Source organism: Lissotriton helveticus, chromosome 5_1 (assembly GCF_964261635.1).
Source record: "Lissotriton helveticus chromosome 5_1, aLisHel1.1, whole genome shotgun sequence".
Taxonomy (NCBI): Eukaryota; Metazoa; Chordata; class Amphibia; order Caudata; family Salamandridae; genus Lissotriton; species Lissotriton helveticus.
In genome coordinates, this window is record NC_136065.1 from 1,567,129,267 (window position 1) to 1,567,148,209 (window position 18,943).

General features: G+C 43.1%; 1 long non-coding RNA gene across 1 annotated transcript; it reads left to right on the forward strand.

Moving 5' to 3' along the window:
- The first annotated feature begins 4,838 nt into the window (after positions 1-4,838).
- On the forward strand, positions 4,839-5,739 carry LOC144753704 (uncharacterized). The gene is made up of 3 exons (XR_013594490.1): positions 4,839-4,932; positions 5,026-5,055; positions 5,480-5,739. It is a non-coding gene; the product is annotated as an uncharacterized LOC144753704 (long non-coding RNA).
- The last annotated feature ends 13,204 nt before the right edge of the window (positions 5,740-18,943 follow it).

Below are 18,943 nucleotides of genomic sequence, written 5' to 3' on the forward strand. Positions count from 1 at the left end.
ATAAATCAATTCATAGATCCTGTTTTGGAAGTGGAATGTGGGCCTTATCATGAGTCCATAAATTACTTCTTCCTGATGACAAATGCAGGTGGGTCTCGACCTTGCGTAGATACAATGAGGGCCATTGGGTAATGTGTCCAGATGACGAGCATGGGGAGCTCGGGATCGCTACCTGTGTAGTGTGTGCTGTGTCCTGATTGTCTCAGTGTTCCTAACTTTATCATGGGCCATCTAACTTCATGGTGTTTTGGCAACACGCACCCCTCCTGCTATGTGCGTTTTACTGTGGCTAACCTCCTGGGAGCATTGCGGTGTTGCTGCCTATCTGTGGGACTAATCTGGATTTTTCTTGTTCATGTGATTGTCCTTCTGGATACGTGCCACCCCACCTGAGATCTGGCAATCAGTAGCCTAAGGTCTCGGGCGCAGGGCCTGCCTGACCATGTATTTCTGACTTGGGGTTGAAGGAGAGGGCATTTATATTGGGGAATTTAGACAAAAATGATTCATTTTTTTTTTTAAATCTTTTTATTGCAGGAAAAAGAAAACAACAACACATTACATACAAATTTCAGAGGCAAAAATATCCAAACAAAGAATTTAACCGTTGAATAAATACAGAGGATAACAGTATACATTCCCCCCCCCAAAAAAAAAAATCATTTAATTCCCCCCCCCCTTCTTTCTTTCTTTTAGTTGCTGCCGGTACATATAGATCAAATGAAAGTATCCCACATTTTTTGCCTCGCTTTCAATGACTTAGTACCCCTTAGTTTGGCCAACGAAAGTTCCATCGTGTGTATTTCATTCATAAGATTCCACCACTCCATGATTTTGGGTGGTTCCTTAAAGATCCAAGTCCGTGCAATAACCAACCTAGCACAAGCAATAGCAATAGTAATCAAGTCTTTATGTTTATAATTTGTATCTTGTATATCAAGCAATACTAGATGTGCCGAAAGTGTTGGAAATACAATTTGTCTATTGTTTAGAGCGGCGGTTAATTCTTTCCAAAAAACTATGAGTGCCGGGCATTGATAAAGCATGTGTTCTATACCATCGGCTTCTAGGTTGCATTTGGGACATTTAGTTCGCTCGCTAAGAACATTTCCAGAGGTCCAACTCGCAATTCTTTGTGGAGTATAATATATTTGAGTCACTGTTCTATATAGTTAAAGCCTTAAGCTTGAAGATTGGACAACTAGGTTTATTTGTTTAAGCGAGCGTGCGATCTGGCTAGGGTTGATGTTCACACCTAGTCGATTAGTCCATTTTTCTGCCAGGTTTTCACAGTCTCCTTGCTTGTGGCTACATAAGTAGGCATAGCTCTTGCTAATAAGTGATTTAGTATGTTTCGAGTAAAGATGTTTTAAGGTATCTGAGTTTTCTATTTTCTTGATTTTCATTTTATTAACCAAAAAGTCTTTCATCTGTATGTATTTAAAATACATTGTATCTCTAATTTTGTAGGTTAATTTTAGTGCATTAAAACTCAAAAAACCATCCGGGCCAAATAAGTCACCTAGTGTACATATACCATGCTCCAGCCACAAGGCTGCTGCACCATCGGAAAAAAAACCTGGTAGCCCTGGATTCCACCAAATCTGCAGCTCCGCGTTAAAGAAGGGTATCTTACCAAAAATGATTATTTGATCCCAAATTCTTTTAATATGTCTTGCGGTCTTAAACTTGACACTCTTGAAATAGTTGGGGTCATGCACACGGTACAAAAACTGATTACTATCTTGTCCCAGCATAAATTGATGGAAAAATAAGGGAGCATCGTTGGTTATTAAGCTGCGTATACGTTGAAAAAAGTTGCAAAAAATATATATTTTAAAATCCGGGAAGTTTAAACCCCCTTTTTCAATTGGGAGTTTCAAACATGCCATTGATCTACGAGCTTTTTTATAACTCCAGATATAACTGCTACATATACTCTCTATTTTTTTAATATATATGTTGTTAAGTTGTAAAGGGATAGATCTAAATAGGTACAACAGTTTTGGTACAATCTTCATCTTTATTAAATTTATTCGTCCTACAAGGCTCAAAGGTATCTTGTGCCAGTTTTTTAAAGATGTAGTTATTTGCTTAAGTAAGGGGTCATAGTTCAAAGCTACAATTTTTTCTGTTTCTGCTGCAAGTTTAACTCCCAAATAGGAGGCAAGATGGCGGACTGAAGACGCCGCCAAGAGGTTACTCCCGCAGGCACCCTGCACTCTGTGAAAGATACTGGCGTCTTTTCGCCGAAATGACTTGCTGTTAAACCCCAGCTAAACTGCCCTTGATCTACGGCAACCGTGGGGCGAAGCGCTTTTACCTTGCGGGCGGCCGACGAGACAGCTGGTGAAGCACTTCGCCGGTTCAGTTTGCCGACTCACCGGATTTGCGGCTTTGGCACGTCCCGGCGGGGGGTTCGCTGAGGTACTGGTCTGCCGGGATTGCTGCACCGTTCTGCCGCACTTTTGGGGTTGCTGCGGCTGTTGTGCTCCGCTGGTTCTTGCCGCCTCTGCTGCTTTACCGTGCTGGTCTTCCGAACGTTTCTGCTCTGCTCTGCTGTGTTCCGGGCGGCTCTGCTGTGTTCCGGGCGGCAGAGGCTCTGTGTGTTTGGGGCGTGCCGCACAGAGGCAATCAATCAAGCCGACAGTGAGGGCTGGTTGTCGGCTCTCAGCGAAGGAGAAGCATTCGCCTGCAGCCCACGGGGAGGAAAAGTGGAAAGTAACGGTTTAATTGGAGGGGGAAACCGACTGCCCAGCATGACTCGCAAGAACCCCTTACGCCAGAATAGAATGGCGAAAGACGCCCATACAGGGGGAAATTCAGAAGAAACGGCCCTGGTTTTCAAATCCATTAAGCCAATATCACCAGCAGTGGTCGCGAGGATGCCGCGCTCTTTTTCAAAGACTCCTGAGAACTCGGCTGTCGTAGAGAGACCGACCGGTAAGCTACAGCCTATTGTTCAACATTCTTTATCTCCTACTGCCCCTCCTGTACTCTGTAAGGATAAATTACTGATGCAGAACTTAAAAACTAAGGAAAATGAAGTGAAAAGAGAGACAGAATTAGATTGTGCAGGGAGCCCTTTATCACTATCTCTCTCTTTCACCATTGATACTGATAATGTCACGGAAGCTGCTACATTAAATGAAGCTGCTACGTCCAGGGACATTTTAACGATGGGCTTGGAGGGCTTTGAGGCGTCCATAGAAAAGTTGGGCGAACCTGTAAGGACTCATAGAGCGCCAATTATGGGACAAGGCGATATGGATGCGTCCGATGAGCTCGATCTATCTCTAACAAATTGCGCTCCTCAATATAATGGTCCTTTGGAATCCACTCAATCTGTTACTATTACTGGCAGCATTACTGCTATTGCCACCGGACCTACTGATCTTACTGGAGGAGCAACCATGGTGGCAATGGTTAGAGCTATGAAAGATACAACCAAAGTTACAGATACAGACACAGAGGGTACAAATCGAGTTGCAATAACATCTATTCCCCTTACGTCAACTTCTCCAATACTAATGAAAGTATCAACTCCAGCAAAAGTACAAGCACCAGTTTTAACTCTGGGAGAACAGAGAGCCAACAGTCCATGCTGTGAAATTACTCAATACCATTAGGTAACATCCCATGATGTCCATACATGCTTATGGAGGGGTACAAGAGGTCGATCAATTTTTACATTTCAGCGTTTAGAACAAATGACGGACTACCTCACAGTTCGTGATGGTGATTGGCCAATATCTCGTGACGGTATTATTATACTGCTATCATAAGTGCTCACCCAAGTCTTCCTCAAACCAATGGTGAATATTGATGTGATTCATGGTGCCCAATTTGTGCAGCCAAATGTCCCAATCAAAGGGGGTTCTGCTCTATTTATTTGGTGCTGAGTAAGTGTGTACTCAGGCTTACCTGATAAAAAGTAGTAAATGACCTGTGTGCCTAAATAAATCAAGTTAAGACAGGGTATTAATACTATATATATTTTCACATTTGAAACATTATATTGTACATGTCATCTCAAGGTAAACATACCTTCTAGCTGGTTGTAATTCCGGCCCAGCCTAAACGTGGCATGGGCAAATATCCTTAGTAGCGCTGTGTTCGACTTATTTTTCTTCGTTATTGCTAAAATCAAATAAATCGGCGTTTATTAACTATTGTCTCACTGAGAATTTGTTATACGATCTGCATCTCTGAAATACCCCGAGCTTACCTTCCAATCGGTAGCTCTCAATAATCTTTAATTGTCGGAGATCCTTAATTGTGATCCCGGGATGGGTATATTTTAAGCGACTTCCTTCCTCCAATTGTTGCGGAGAAATGAATCATATTCCCTGTTCAAGAAAGACCGATATTAGTATTCAGTGCTTACAACATCCCCAATATCTATGGGCCGACCTGATTTGTGAACCCGGTGCTGATATACGGGACTTCCGGGTCACAGACGCCGGCTTCTGATACTCAGCGGAACGCTCGGCGAGAGCCAGCAAATTACCGCGTTTGAACTCCGTAATAATTGGAGGTAAGCTGCCATGTACAGAACGGTCACATATGTGACTATGGATATTGGGGATGTTGTAAGCACTGAATACTAATATCGGTCTTTCTTGAACAGGGAATATTATTCATTTCTCCGCAACAATTGGAGGAAGGAAGTCGCTTAAAATATACCCATCCCGGGATCACAATTAAGGATCTCCGACAATTAAAGATTATTGAGAGCTACCGATTGGAAGGTAAGCTCGGGGTATTTCAGAGATGCAGATCGTATAACAAATTCTCAGTGAGACAATAGTTAATAAACGCCGATTTATTTGATTTTAGCAATAACGAAGAAAAATAAGTCGAACACAGCGCTACTAAGGATATTTGCCCATGCCACGTTTAGGCTGGGCCGGAATTACAACCAGCTAGAAGGTATGTTTACCTTGAGATGACATGTACAATATAATGTTTCAAATGTGAAAATATATATAGTATTAATACCCTGTCTTAACTTGATTTATTTAGGCACACAGGTCATTTACTACTTTTTATCAGGTAAGCCTGAGTACACACTTACTCAGCACCAAATAAATAGAGCAGAACCCCCTTTGATTGGGACATTTGGCTGCACAAATTGGGCACCATGAATCACATCAATATTCACCATTGGTTTGAGGAAGACTTGGGTGAGCACTTATGATAGCAGTATAATAATACCGTCACGAGATATTGGCCAATCACCATCACGAACTGTGAGGTAGTCCGTCATTTGTTCTAAACGCTGAAATGTAAAAATTGATCGACCTCTTGTACCCCTCCATAAGCATGTATGGACATCATGGGATGTTACCTAATGGTATTGAGTAATTTCACAGCATGGATTTACGCCTAAATAGAATGACTAACTGTAAACTGTTTATTCACGAGATAGTGTATCTCGCAACTCCAATATATCTTCATATTGTATCTTTTTTCCCAGCCCTGAGGAAGTCGTGGGTGTCCGCCCAGACGACGAAACACGTGTTGGCTGGACTGAGGGAAAAGTCTTTACAATTAAATGAATTCTATTTTTTGTTCATATTGTGCCTTTATGTTCAATTTGGAGATAACTATATAAGTTTACTGAATAATTTATGTTGGTGTGATAGGTTTCCCTTGGGAAATATTTTTTGATCTTTAGTTTTTGGTGGGTTAGGATGACAACCCATGCCTAAGCACCCAACAACCAAGATATTGATCACAAGGATATCTGCCTGTATTCTGTAAAGCGCCATTTTCACCAAGACAAGTCATCCGTGCACAAATCTTATTACATTAGAGAGCCAACAGTGATGATGCGGAGCTGCTAGAGGATCTACAAAGTCAAGAACATGACTCAAATGATGAATACGAGGAGTTTTTTGGGGAAGGGGGGGTGCTCGAAAAGAAAGACTATTTCAAATCACAAATAGAAGCTAATCACTCCTTGAGCCTCAAGAAACGGGGAAAGCTAAGAGTCAAAGCAAAGAGAGGTGTGAAAAAACTGAAACCCGCTGTCTTAACTACCACTTTAGCTTCAGAAATCGCTGGAGGGAAATCGACAAGAGACCAAACTCCTCTGCTTAAATGGATGCAACCAAGAGGACGCTCTAAGAATATGTCCCTGTGTGGCCCTGCAGCCACTTTTGTAGAAGTCAATGTCTCTAAAAACATGCAACACTCCATCGTTAATGTGGATTTGCTAGACTAAGATGCAGACTTAGGGTTGCTGGGGTCGTCTTTGATCAAAACCTCTGCTGACTCTGCTGATACTTTACCACCTAGTATACTACCTATCGGATTAACACAATTGAATTCTAAAGGTAAAAATAAAGAAACATTCCATGCTGGTATTAGTCTAGGTAGTGAGACCATACCTGTAACACAAGTTTTACCTCTTTCACTCTCACCTGTCTCTAATCCTTCTAAGACGCCTTCTGAAGCTTCCTCCTTGGACCTTATTCTAAAAACTTTGATGATACATCGTCAAGAAACACAACAGAACTTCCTTCAACTAAGGGAAGATAATACTAAGGTACACAACTGTCTCCAGGAAGTTACCAATAAATTGAGCGGGGTCACCAAAGACATCGAAGGGCTACAACAAAGGGTTGTCGAAGCTGAGGAGACGGTGGCAACTACATCAGCTCAAACCAGGCAACATAAAGAGGATATAGGGTCACTATATAGTAAAATCGAAGAATTGGAAAATAGACAGCGTCGACAAAACCTGAGACTTTTTGGAATACCCGAAGGGTCAGAGGGCTCGGATGCCAGGGTTTACTTGGTTAATCTTTTCCAAAAAGCATTCCCAGACCTTTCCGACTGGGATTGGGACTCTCAACTTCAACGGGTACATAGACTGCCTATGACTTTAAAGAACAAAGAGAGCAAATATCCACGACCTATTTTGGTCTACTTTGGCAATTACCTGCTAAGACAAGCAGTCTCAATTAAAGCTAGACCGAATACCCCAGTGATATTTGACAATATATCTTTCTTTGTTAAATCCGATCTTAGCAAATCCACTATGGATAAAAGATGGGGACTACGCAAATTGATCGATCCTTTCAAGTCACTGGGGGCAATAGTTTATCTTCAAGAACCAGCCCGTTTTAAGATCATGAAAGCTGGCCATACCTATTTTTGCACTGAAGTAAAGGAGGCTGAACAACTCCTTGCAAAAATGACCTCAAATACTTAGCAAAAAAAAAAATATATATATATATATATAAATAAATAAATAAATACATAAAAAAATTATGAACGAGACAGGGGAGCGAGGGGTGGTTAAGAGAGGTAGAAATTAAGATTTACGTTTAACCGTAAGCTGCTTAGAATAACCTAATTCTAATAGGGCATTTAGACATATACTTTGAATCTTTTTTCGTATGACAATAATACGGAGTGTGGGGGATCCTGGGGAGACCTCTCTGATAGACTGCCCTTTGAGCGGCAGCAGAAGATAGAGGTAGGCCTCTGGGTAGATACTGGGGGGAGGGGCTATGGGTTGGTGGGCAGGGAGGGGGATGTCTGGGGTGGGTTGGGCGGGATGGGTTTGTGGTTTTGTTTGGGGTGGGATTAAAAGGGGGAAAACTGTATTGCAGGTGAAAAAAGGTGGGCAGACATAGAGACATAGCTTTTGTGTTTTTACATATTAAACGATATATAATACAGAGGATCATGAAAAACTTAGTTTCAAATAATGTCTTATTTTAGATGTTTGGTGTGGAATGTTGCTGGTCTCAATAGTAAAGACAAAAGGAGATTGGTGCAAGAAGAAATGAATATGTACAGACCCCATATGGCACTTATTTCCGAAACCCATATTGGGTTTCAAGATCGTAAACTTTTATCTCAAATGGGCTATGATCTTGTTGTTTGTTCAACGTTAGGGGCAGCTATCCGGGGGTAGCTATTTTGAAACAGAAACACACTAGAATGGCTATCATTAAAACTGCAGCTGATGATAAGGGAAGGTGGGCAATTGCTCAGGTGCAAATGGCTGAAAAATACTATGTATTCTGCTTGGTTTACGGTCCTAATGCTGACGTACCGACACTCTATGAGCAATTAAATATCGAATTACTCGAGTGGGAGGGCGAGCTACTTATAATGGGAGATTTCAACTGCGTTATGAACTATAAGAAGGATTCCACAAGTAAAATCAATACAACCAGGATGCGTAGAGTTAGAGCAGCTATAGTGGAATTGGGTAGGCTACACAATTTGAAAGATGTTTGGCGTACTAAGCACCCTACTATAGGTGGATATACATACTATTCGGCCCCCCATAGAGTCTGTTCTAGAATAGATATGGTATGGGCAACTGATAGTATTTTGGATAACTGCAATATAGAACTCTGCCCGAGAGTAACATCTGACCACAACCCTATATTGTTTGAATTTAAGACCCCTAACAAAGAGCAATCCCCCCGACAGTTTACATTTCCTAGATATCTATGTACAGATGCTGAATTTGTTTTGGGTATCAAAGCGCATATCAATGAATTTATAACATTTAATATCGATTCAACTACGGTTAATTTTGTGTGGGATGCGTGCAAATGCAGCATTAGAGGCTATACGCAACAATACATCTTAAGGAAAAATACTGAAAGAAGGAGGGCAGATAAGCTAACTTTATCTAATATTCTACTAGTCGAACAACAAGTGATAGATGCCGTAACACAGGGGAGGACAAATATTGAAGAATTGAGACGAGGACTGGTGTCATTGAGGTCGGCATTAAAAAAGACTCTAAGGGAGAAATTTAGCTTTAAAATACATAAATACAAACTAGCCCAATATGAAGGTGGCGATCGCATTGGTAAGATCTTGGCCTATAAGGTAGCCGATAAAAAGCTAAATCTACTATAAAATTAATAAAAGGGTCAGACTCAATCGAATATAAAAAAAATCTGAGCAAATTTTAGAACAATTTGCCGAATACTATTGCCATTTATATACTCCAGATAACTCACCCTCGCAGGAAGAAATTACCAATTATTTAGATAAACACTTGCCCTGCCGATTAGTTACTGAAGCAATTAAGCAGCTCGGTGCTAAGATTACTATAACTGAAATAGAGACGGCCATCCAAGCACTACCTCCAGGTAAGGCCGCGGGAGAACACTGTTTGCCCCTAGAACTCTATAAAATTTGCGAGAAAGAACTTGTACCGCTTTTACATTTGGTGATAGACTCTGTAGGTCAAACAGGAAGCGTTCCTAAATCTTGGAGAACTGCAAAAATAATATTCTTTCTGAAAAAAGGCAAACCACCAGAGGACCGAGGGTCATATAGGCCCATCTCATTAATAAACACTGATGCCAAGGTCTTTGCCAAAATTTTGGCTAATCGCCTCGCCCCTATTATGCCCGACTTAGTAAATTGCCAACAGCATGGGTTTGTGGTGGGGAGAGACACCACTACTCATATTAATACTGCTGTGACTGCATTCGATGTAGCCTCGACCACTCTCACCCCACTCGGAATGGTTATGCTGGACGCGGAGAAAGCGTTTGACCGAGTGGGGTGAGAGTATCTATGGGCGTCGTTGAGAGCATTCGGCATACAGGAACAATATCTCAGATGGGTTCGGTCTTTGTATGAACTACCAATGGCAATAGTTAGCTATGCTGGATTCAACTCAGTTAACTTTGCAGGTTAAAAGGGGGACAAGGCAAGAGTGTCCTTTATCACCCCTGCTTTTCGCTCTAGCCCTGGAGCCATTTTTAAATGCATTGTCTGCTCAAGATAATATAATACCAATGCAACACGGGGGCAAGTGTTTGAAAATTACCGCATTTGCGGACGATATAGCTATATTCACCACAGATTTAGTTTTGCCACTCCCTGAGATAATTAAAGAAGCTAGTAAATTTGGCGAGATATCAGGGTATAAATTAAATGTTAATAAAACCCAAGTAATTGCCAATCACAAACCTGTGCAACCGATATTGGGACTCTGCACTAATGCTACCTATTTGGGAGACAAAAATGATTCAAATACATTTGTGTACATAATTGTATCATTGTGTACATCAATATTAACACATTCCCCACATTTTCCCGCAGACATTCACTTGCACAAAAGGCTCACAGCAGGATTAAAAAGATTGTTTTTAATTCTTACCTCCCACTGCTTACTTCTTTCTGACTCTCATCCGGCCACCTGGACTTCCAGTGTGATTTACAGTGCCGGGCCTTATTAGACCCCTTTCTGTCACACATAGCATGATACTGATCTTGCCAGCACCTGGACACACTTATATATCATAAATAAGCCACTGCTGAATAATTCAGCTGTTGTTTGCCAATGGGGCATAGTGGCTCTTTGGTTCTCAGAGTGGCGTTCAGACCGGTCCACTCTCATAACCTCATCCTAAGCTGCACTAGTAGTACTGAACCTATCAGTCATGACTATCAGTACTCTTCTTGGCAGTGTAAAAGTGCCAGTACTAAGAAGGTTAAAAATAAAAAGTTCTTGTACTCAGTACCTGTGAGTACCAGCCCATTTAAATCACTGCCGGGGTAATTTGTGTTTGAAAACTGATATACTGGCATCAGTGTAGGTGATGATTGGATAACATTGTTTGGATTGGTACCAGAGAGTCTTGGCATAGTTGGAGTTCATATGTGCAGGAAATCCACCGTATAAAAGAAGGAAACGCAAGAAAAACATGAGGAGGCAAGTGTTGTCTAGGACTGCTAGTACAGACCAAGGCAAACCAATGTGTAAATGAAAAAGGTGCACTAATCTAACCACGCATGAACCTCAGTGGGGCTCCTTAGGCTCGATTGAGGGCCTCTGAATGCAAGGGATTTAAAGTATGGGCATGAACGCACTTTCCTACCTCCATCCACAAGATACAGATGGAAAGAGCTGTTAGACCCACCCTTTCCATTCTTACCCTTATATCCCATAGGGCCATGAATACAGCACAGGTGCAGATTACTTCACTCTTACCCCTACTGATTAGATGTGAACTCAGTTCAGTGGTTTTCAGCCCAGGTATCAACTCGAGCAAAAAAACTCAGGTTCTTGCATCATATTCCTCAGCACACATCTTTTCTCTCCTCCCAATTGAAGGCCAAGTCCCTCTTTTACCTGGTTGATGGTGTTTCAGATTGTGTGTTGCAGTGGGTGCAGCCTACGTCCTCACCCTTGGCGGTGGCAACTCCTCACTGGTGGCTTTCCTTTGGAGCAGGAGTTGCAGACTGAGATGTACCATGTTATACAAGTGTTTTCAAGTATGCGCTGTGCATAGTTGTGTCCCAAGTGAAAAAACAGAAACCACAACCAAAGCGTAGTGAAGAAGAAGAGTGACGGTGTTAGAAAAGGCTCTTGATTTTGTCCTGCTTCCTGGGCCCAACCTCATCTTACTCTGTGAAAATATTGAATAACGATGATCTGATCGTGAATCTGATCATGGACCTTCTGAATGTTTTGAGTCTGTTATAGAACAAGAAGTGCATGACGTTATGTCTACTGAAATGTCTTAAGGACTTTGCCAATGAAATAGTGCAAGCAGGGAGAAATTGTGAGAAAAATACAATCTTTAGCTTAACTGTAACTTGTTTTAGCTCTACTTCTCTGCTCATGCTAACAAACGCCTAAGGGAATTGCCCATCCCTGACATTTTGAGCCTCTCTTTCACATCTTGCCTCCTGAGAGGAGGAAGGACTGATTAGCTTGCTCATGCTCAGCTGACATATGTGAATTCTAGTTACAAACTGAAGGTCACCTTCTTCCTTTCTCATGATCTCATTCTTTGGACACCTGCATTTTCCCTTTTTTTAATCGACCAAATGCTCCCCATGGTAGAGCCATTCATGAAATACTATAAATGTGGGCCTTCCCTATGCTTAGTGAGCATGTTCTAGCCCGACTTTCTGAGGGACACCCTGGAAAGCTGGGCCTGTGATTCGTGGGCTATTGTTTTTCTTTTGTTAATACATCCTTTCAGGCTCTAACTGGTGCTTGCGCATATTTCTATAATAGTAATATACATTGCATTGTCTGTGCCTTAGCTGTGGCAGCAAACAAAGGGTTGTGACAGCTCTCGTTATGATGACGTGCAATCATTGCCTCTGCTGATTAGTCCCCAGTGGCGTGGCGTGGCGTGGCGTGGCGTGGCGTGGGTTGCCAGCGCTTAGGGCAAAGCAAATTTCCTTCTACTTTTCTTTTTACATTTTGCACACCTAAGAATGTCCATGCGCCCCTAAGAATGCCCCGAAGAATTTTGCACCTGGGGCATTCCCCCACCCCTGTGTCCCCGCCAACGCTACGCCACTGTTAATCCCCATCTATTTTTTACGGATCTGCGTACTGCTTTCCAATTTCGAGGTAGGGCCGCTTGGGTGCCTAGCCCTGATTGGTTGGCACTACACAAAACAAATGAATTCTTTTTTCATCCATTATTCTGGAGTCTGGGGTGAGCCCTGTGCTTAATCTGTTAAAATACACAATTGCCCAAGCCCAAAGTTGTGTTTATCAGCCTGCCGCCAGTTCTTCACTCCTCATTCCACCTCACGCTCCTTTCTTTCACCTCCTACATGTTATGTTATGTTATAGAGGGTTTTGTACTTAACCATTTTGAAAAGGTGGGTTTTTAGTGTTTTTTTAAAGAGACTGTCTCTTATTTTAGCAGGCGTTTTTTCACCCATGCCTTTCACCTTTGTCACTGTTTTCCTATCTTTAACTTCCTCCTTCTCCACTTTACTCCCTCTCAGTGTCTAAAGTCTGATGATGAAACACATAAGCCCTAGCCCCCAAAAATGAGTACTGCTGCATACCACCTTGTTATGTTATGTTATGTTAAAAATGTTTTATAAAGCGCTCGTTCACCGATTGGCTTCATGACGCTGGATCTAGGAGGTGCTAGTGCTGAATCTGTAACAGTTATTCATAGGCCTGGGTGTACAGCCAGGTATTAAGAGATTTTCTAAATTTCAGTAACTCGGAACTAGACCTGATTTCCAAGGGGATGGAATTCCACAGTCTGGGTGCTAGCGTTGCAAACCTACTTCTCCCGTGTCGCTTCAGCTTGAAGGTAGGGACTGCCAGAAGTTGGAGATGAGCCAAGAGAAGGTTGCGTGAGGGGGAGTACCGTGTGATCAGGCTGTCTATAAATCCAGGGCCCTTGCCTTGCAGGGACTTAAACACAGACAACCAACCTTGAAGGCGCAACGTTGGGGAATGGGAAGCCAATGTAGCTTCCTAAGAAGGGGAGAGGCATGATGCCACTTAGGTTGATGATAAATCAATCGGGCTCTTTGGTTCTGGACCATCTGCAACCGTTTTGTAAGCCCAAGTGGTAGGCCCAGGTAAATAGCATTAGAGTAATCCAAGCGGGAAAAAACCATGGCTATCACAACCTGTGTCAGAGCAGCTTGGTTAAGTAACCTGCTTATTTTCCTAATCCTATCCAGCTGGAAAAAACAGGAAGAAATCCCTGAGCGTACGTGAGTTTTGAGGGATAGATCGTTAGATATTGTAACACCAAGGCTCTTGGCCGATGTAGGGGAGGGTCCTAGTTCAGTTGGCCAATAGTGTGGGCCCCAAAAATTCTGACTCCCACCTGTCAAGACTAGTTCAGTCTTCCCTGGATTTAATTTTAGATGATTACAATCCATCCAGTGAGATATAAACTGCATAGTGGACTTGAAATGAGAGACAGATTGGGGCGAGTTGTCAATTGTAAAGAGCAGTTGCAGGTCATCCGCATAGTTGAAAGTGATCACTTTCCTTTCCTTTAGAGACCTGACCAGCGGGAGATGGTAGAGGTTGAACAAGTGTGGGGAAAGTGAGGAGGCCTGTGGCACCCCACATGTGGATTTTACCTTGGGGGCCATAAACTGGCCTAGACGAACTGCCTGGGAATGATTTTCCAGGAACGAGCAAATTCAGTCAAGAGCTGCGCCCTGAAAGCCAGCATCCCTGACACGGTCCACCAGGATGTCATGGTCGACTGTGTCAAAGGCGGACGATAGATCTAACAACACCAGGGTCTGGGGAGTGCCTCTGTCGGCCTTCTCCCGTAAGGAGTCCAGTACAGCTGTGATTGCTGACTCTGTGGAATGGGCAGGGCGAAAATCCGCTTGGTGTGCGTCGAGGAACTTTGTTTGTTCCATATGGTTGGACAGACATTTTGCCAGATGGGCCTCTAGTACCTTGGCCAGGTACGGGAGCAGGGAAATAGGGCGGTAATTTGACAGCGTCTGAGGGTCCGCTCCAGGCTTCTTCAGGAGGGAAATCACCACTGCTTATTTGAAAGCCTCAGGTACACAGCCTTGGGATAAAGAATTGTTCAGGAGGGCAAGGGATGGTCCCGGTAGGGCAGTAAAGATTTCTTTTAACATCTGTGGGGGGCAGCAGCCCCTGGGGAGCCAGATCTAACTTTGGACAGCAGGGTGTGAAAAGTTTGAATGTCGATAGCCGGAAAGCAATCGAGAGAACAAGGGTTCCTGAACCTAGAAGAGGTTTTGCCTTGAGTAGTGTGTTTAGGGATACTGGCTTTAATAGAAGATATTTTTTCTATGAAATAATTATGCAGTGATTCACAGAGAGCTTGGGATGGAGTGGGCTTAATCAAGACTCTATCGGGATTGGACAGTTTGTCGACAATTGTAAAGATTTCCTTGGTTTGGTTATTAGCGGTTAGGATTCTGGAGGAGAAATGGGCAGATTTAGCATTTAAAATGCATTTTTTGTATTCCCTCATGGCCTTTAGGTAAGTAAGTTTGTCTTTTAGTAAGTAGTTCAGCCTCCATTTCCTTTCCGATTGTCGAAGTGCACGCTTTTGTAATTGTAATTCAGGGGAGAACCACCTCTGAGCCTCGCGGTTGTGGGTCAGTCTTATTTTTTTCAGTGGGGCATGTTTATTGCTGGCTTTGAGTAGCCAGGCTGAAATGGATTCCTCCTGAAGGTTACTGTCAGGTGTACAATTAGGGACAGTGATTGCCAGTGATGTAAAAAAAATCGTTTTTGTCAATGGCATTCCATTTCCTGATCCAACCTGTGAGAAGTTGGCCTGGTATATGATGTTCACTATTCTAGTGAGCACCTTGCACCAGTCCAAACAACCCTCATGGTGATGGTTGTAAAGTCAACCTTATAGACCAGCTATCCTATTAGTAGCATGGACAAAGCAGTCTGAGGCTAAACTCAAGAGGGCATGTGAAGCCAGCTGTTTTACCATATGTAACCCCTTTAATACCAAGTGAAAGGACACCACACAGGTTGTATATCAAAATATATATGTATTTATTTCTAACACAATCCTCTGAACTCCTTATGAGGTCAGAGGCACCAACACATAACAAGATACTTAATCAAAATACAATAAATAAATGAATAAACCCGCCGATAAAAAACAGTTATCTGTACATCCTAAAACATTGGAAACAAACCCCCCTGAGCAACCAAAAAGGGGAATGCGCCCAAGGCGTCCAGCGCATCTCCCTCCCGAGGCGTCTCCATATACGGTCGTCCTCACCGGAGTTCCTGAACTGACTGAAGGCACAAATGAATCCTTTTGGTCACTTAAAAATAAAGTTTTACAGTGGCTAAGCTTAAATAGACCATTACAGCGGCACCATAACAGCAGGTTAGTTACAGTACGTAGAGTAACCTGGGTAGGTGAGGCACAAAAATCAATTCAGGGTGACTGCATTATAGTCAATTGTGCTGATCCTAACACGGTTAACCACATCTGCTCGTGGCCATCCCTGGAAAAAAAGGGGGGTATTGACGCCTACCGTCTTTCCTTTTTTTACCCTCCAGAGAATATTCAAAACTATTTACCCACAGGTAACTGGCAACAACCCCCTGATGGGCAATGGAACCAGGTGCCTTATTCGAAAAGGAACAGTAATAGAGACTGGCAGCCACAGGACTGGCACACGCAGCCTTGGCTCCCAAAAAGACCCCAGTTCCAGATGGAGGAGTGGCAGGGCTTTCCAACTAGAAATCGTTATGATTGTCTGGATATGGTAGATTGACCGTCAATCAACATAGTACAAAAGATCCAGGCCTCAATCTCTCCTGTCATCCCCTCCAGCCCTGGCCAAAAATTAAGTCCGATTACCAATCAACTCCCGACGCTACTGAAAAGACCTACTCCAATTATTAGCGAGGTTGGTTATTCGGTTGACTCTTCACAAGCTGACGCAAGTAGAAGGTTGTGTGTGTCACCGGAGGCCTCCATTGGAGCAGATGCCATAAATCATCATCAGCTCCAAAATACTGATACAAACACATCAGGTGTAATCTCGGCAGAACATCTGAGTATTCCAATCGTGTATTGGAATGTCGCTGGCCTATGGGCCAAGACGGCGCTCCAATCATGGTTGGATTCACTGTCTATCTATAAGATACTTTGCCTTCAGGAAACCTGGGCAACGACACCACAACACCTACTTGGATATAAAACGTTCCATAATCCAGCTATCCAAGGAGTTATGGGCAGACCAAAGGGTGGTTTGGCAGTTTATGTTGCTAACACTCTGTCCCCCTTAACTATTTGTATACTTAAAGAAGACCCAAGCTATCAAATATTACAATTAAATTTTAACAAAAACAGTACCTTTATTCTGATCAATTACTATAACAATTGCGAAGTAAAGGACTGTATAATACTATTAAGTGAAGTTACCACTTTTTTAGAATCCCTTCAAAACGATTTATATTCAACCACCGTATACATAATTTGGGGTGGAGATTTTAATACTGCATTATGCCCAAACTACAACAATGGGAATTGCGGCCTGTTGGATGATCATGGTCACCCACTGACGCATTTTGTACATTCCATTAGTGGGAATAAACTTAATGAGTGCCTTTTCTCCTTAGAACTCGAGTACGCAAACAATTTAGTAGAGCCCCCAAAAGACTTTTCGCCAACGTTTCATGGTAGAGGGGCATCAACCACAATAGATTATATCTTGATTTCACAGACCTTGAAAGGTCAATTGAGCAAGTTCCTTACTGGAACAGATGTGAGTAGCGATCACTATCCAATTAGTGTAACAATTTCACCAAAAAATGTTAAGACCCATAAAGTTATTACTAGTCATCTAATGCAAAGCTCCTTAACCATGAACAAGGTGAATGGCTTTTCAGTCAAGTGGGCCAAGGTTGACCCGGCAAAAATCACGGAACGAGTTCTCGATAAAGCCACTCCCTGGGTTCACGACTGCCTATCTGTTGATACTTCGCCCATAACAACTGTGATAAGTTTCCAAAATTTTTTAGAGGTTATTGGGGAGGAGTTTATCCGAAAATCCAGGACTAAAAAACCCAAGTCCGAAAGATGGTTCAATGCAAAATGTCGTAAGGCTCTTGCAGAACCTAAAGGCCGCCCTCTGTAGTCCTTTGAGGGACATTGCAGAAATTTCCAGATTACGGAAACTCTATAACACAGCCAGAGTGGATCGCAGGAAAGAAATTAAGAACAATCTGTGGGCACAGCTCCATCTTAGTTGCCTTAATAAAGACAGCACTCTTTTCTGGCAAGTTCTCAGATCCCCATTTCTGGCTGATTCCTCGAAGGCCTAACATCTGGACGTGGCTATAACCGCTGACGAATGGGTCTCCCATTTCTCGAAAATCTTTGGAACTTCTGAAGCGGTTATCACGGAAGATGAACAGAGAAATGGCAACGTGCCAGGGAGGATTACCTATCCGATCAATCTAACCTTCACCCACGGAGAGGTTAACAAAGCTCTAAGGGCCTCCAAACCGGGCAAGGCCCCAGGACCCGACGGTGTGCCCTTAGATTTCTTTTTACACAACCTTGAACTTTGGTCACCCCTCCTCACCCAGGTCCTCTGTGCTGTAACATCTACCGGGCTTCTAAAGTCTTGGTCGACATCAATCCTCCTGCCCATTTTTAAAAAGGGTGATCGCAACGACCCAGTCTGCTACAGACCTATTTCCCTTCTGGACTCCATAGGCAAAGTTGCAGGCCGGGTGATACTGGACCGACTACAATCTTGGGCCCAGTCAAATAACATCATGACCGACCTGCAATACGGTTTCCAGAAGGGTCTTGGAACCGTGGAGCAGGCTCTGAACCTTGTCCTCTTGACAGGGAAATACGTAGCAGCAAAAGGGGGCAACATCTTTTTAGTCTATGTCGACCTTAGTGCAGCTTTTGACTGTGTCCAGCACTCCAAACTGTGGGCCATTTTAAGCGAGCTCAAAGTGGAACCAGCCCTTATAGCCTTTTTACGAGAACTCTATGGGGAGGCAACGGCGTCTGTCAGATTTGGAGTAAATGGTGAGTTGTCTCCATCCTTTTCCATCAAAAAAGGGGTAAGGCAGGGCTGTGTACTGGCTCCCTTCCTGTTCAACCTTTATACCAACGGTCTCGAGCAGGCCATGCTTGAAGGGAGCCAGGATTTACCCTAGATCAAACATCGTCCTATACCAACGCTGCTCTATGCAGATGACTCCGTCATTTTCGCAAGGTCACTCAATCAATTACAAAAGCAACATGACAAATACTCTTCCTTCATGGGTTCCCTTGGTCTCAAAATTAACATAAAAAAGACATTTACTATGCATATTGGCCCCAGGGTAAAGAAACCCAGAGTGATTGTTGTGGAAAACTCAAGACTTGAAAAGACGTCTGCCTACCCATACTTGGGGATACTGGTGGACGACTCTCTAAACTGGCGGCAGGCCACTGCCAGTAGAAAACTTCTTTTCCAGCGAGCGACCAAGGCCCTGATCTCCTTCTCCAGGAAACTAGGCAAACCTGCTCCCCAAGAACTTTTAAAAATCTTCTACGCTAAATGTCATAGCGTGGCTACTTATGGCGCAGGTGTTTGGGGCCATGGTCCAATTGACTCGATCCAAGTGGTAGAAAACGGATTTGCCAAATACTTGTTTGCCCTTCCACAAAGCGCGCCAAAT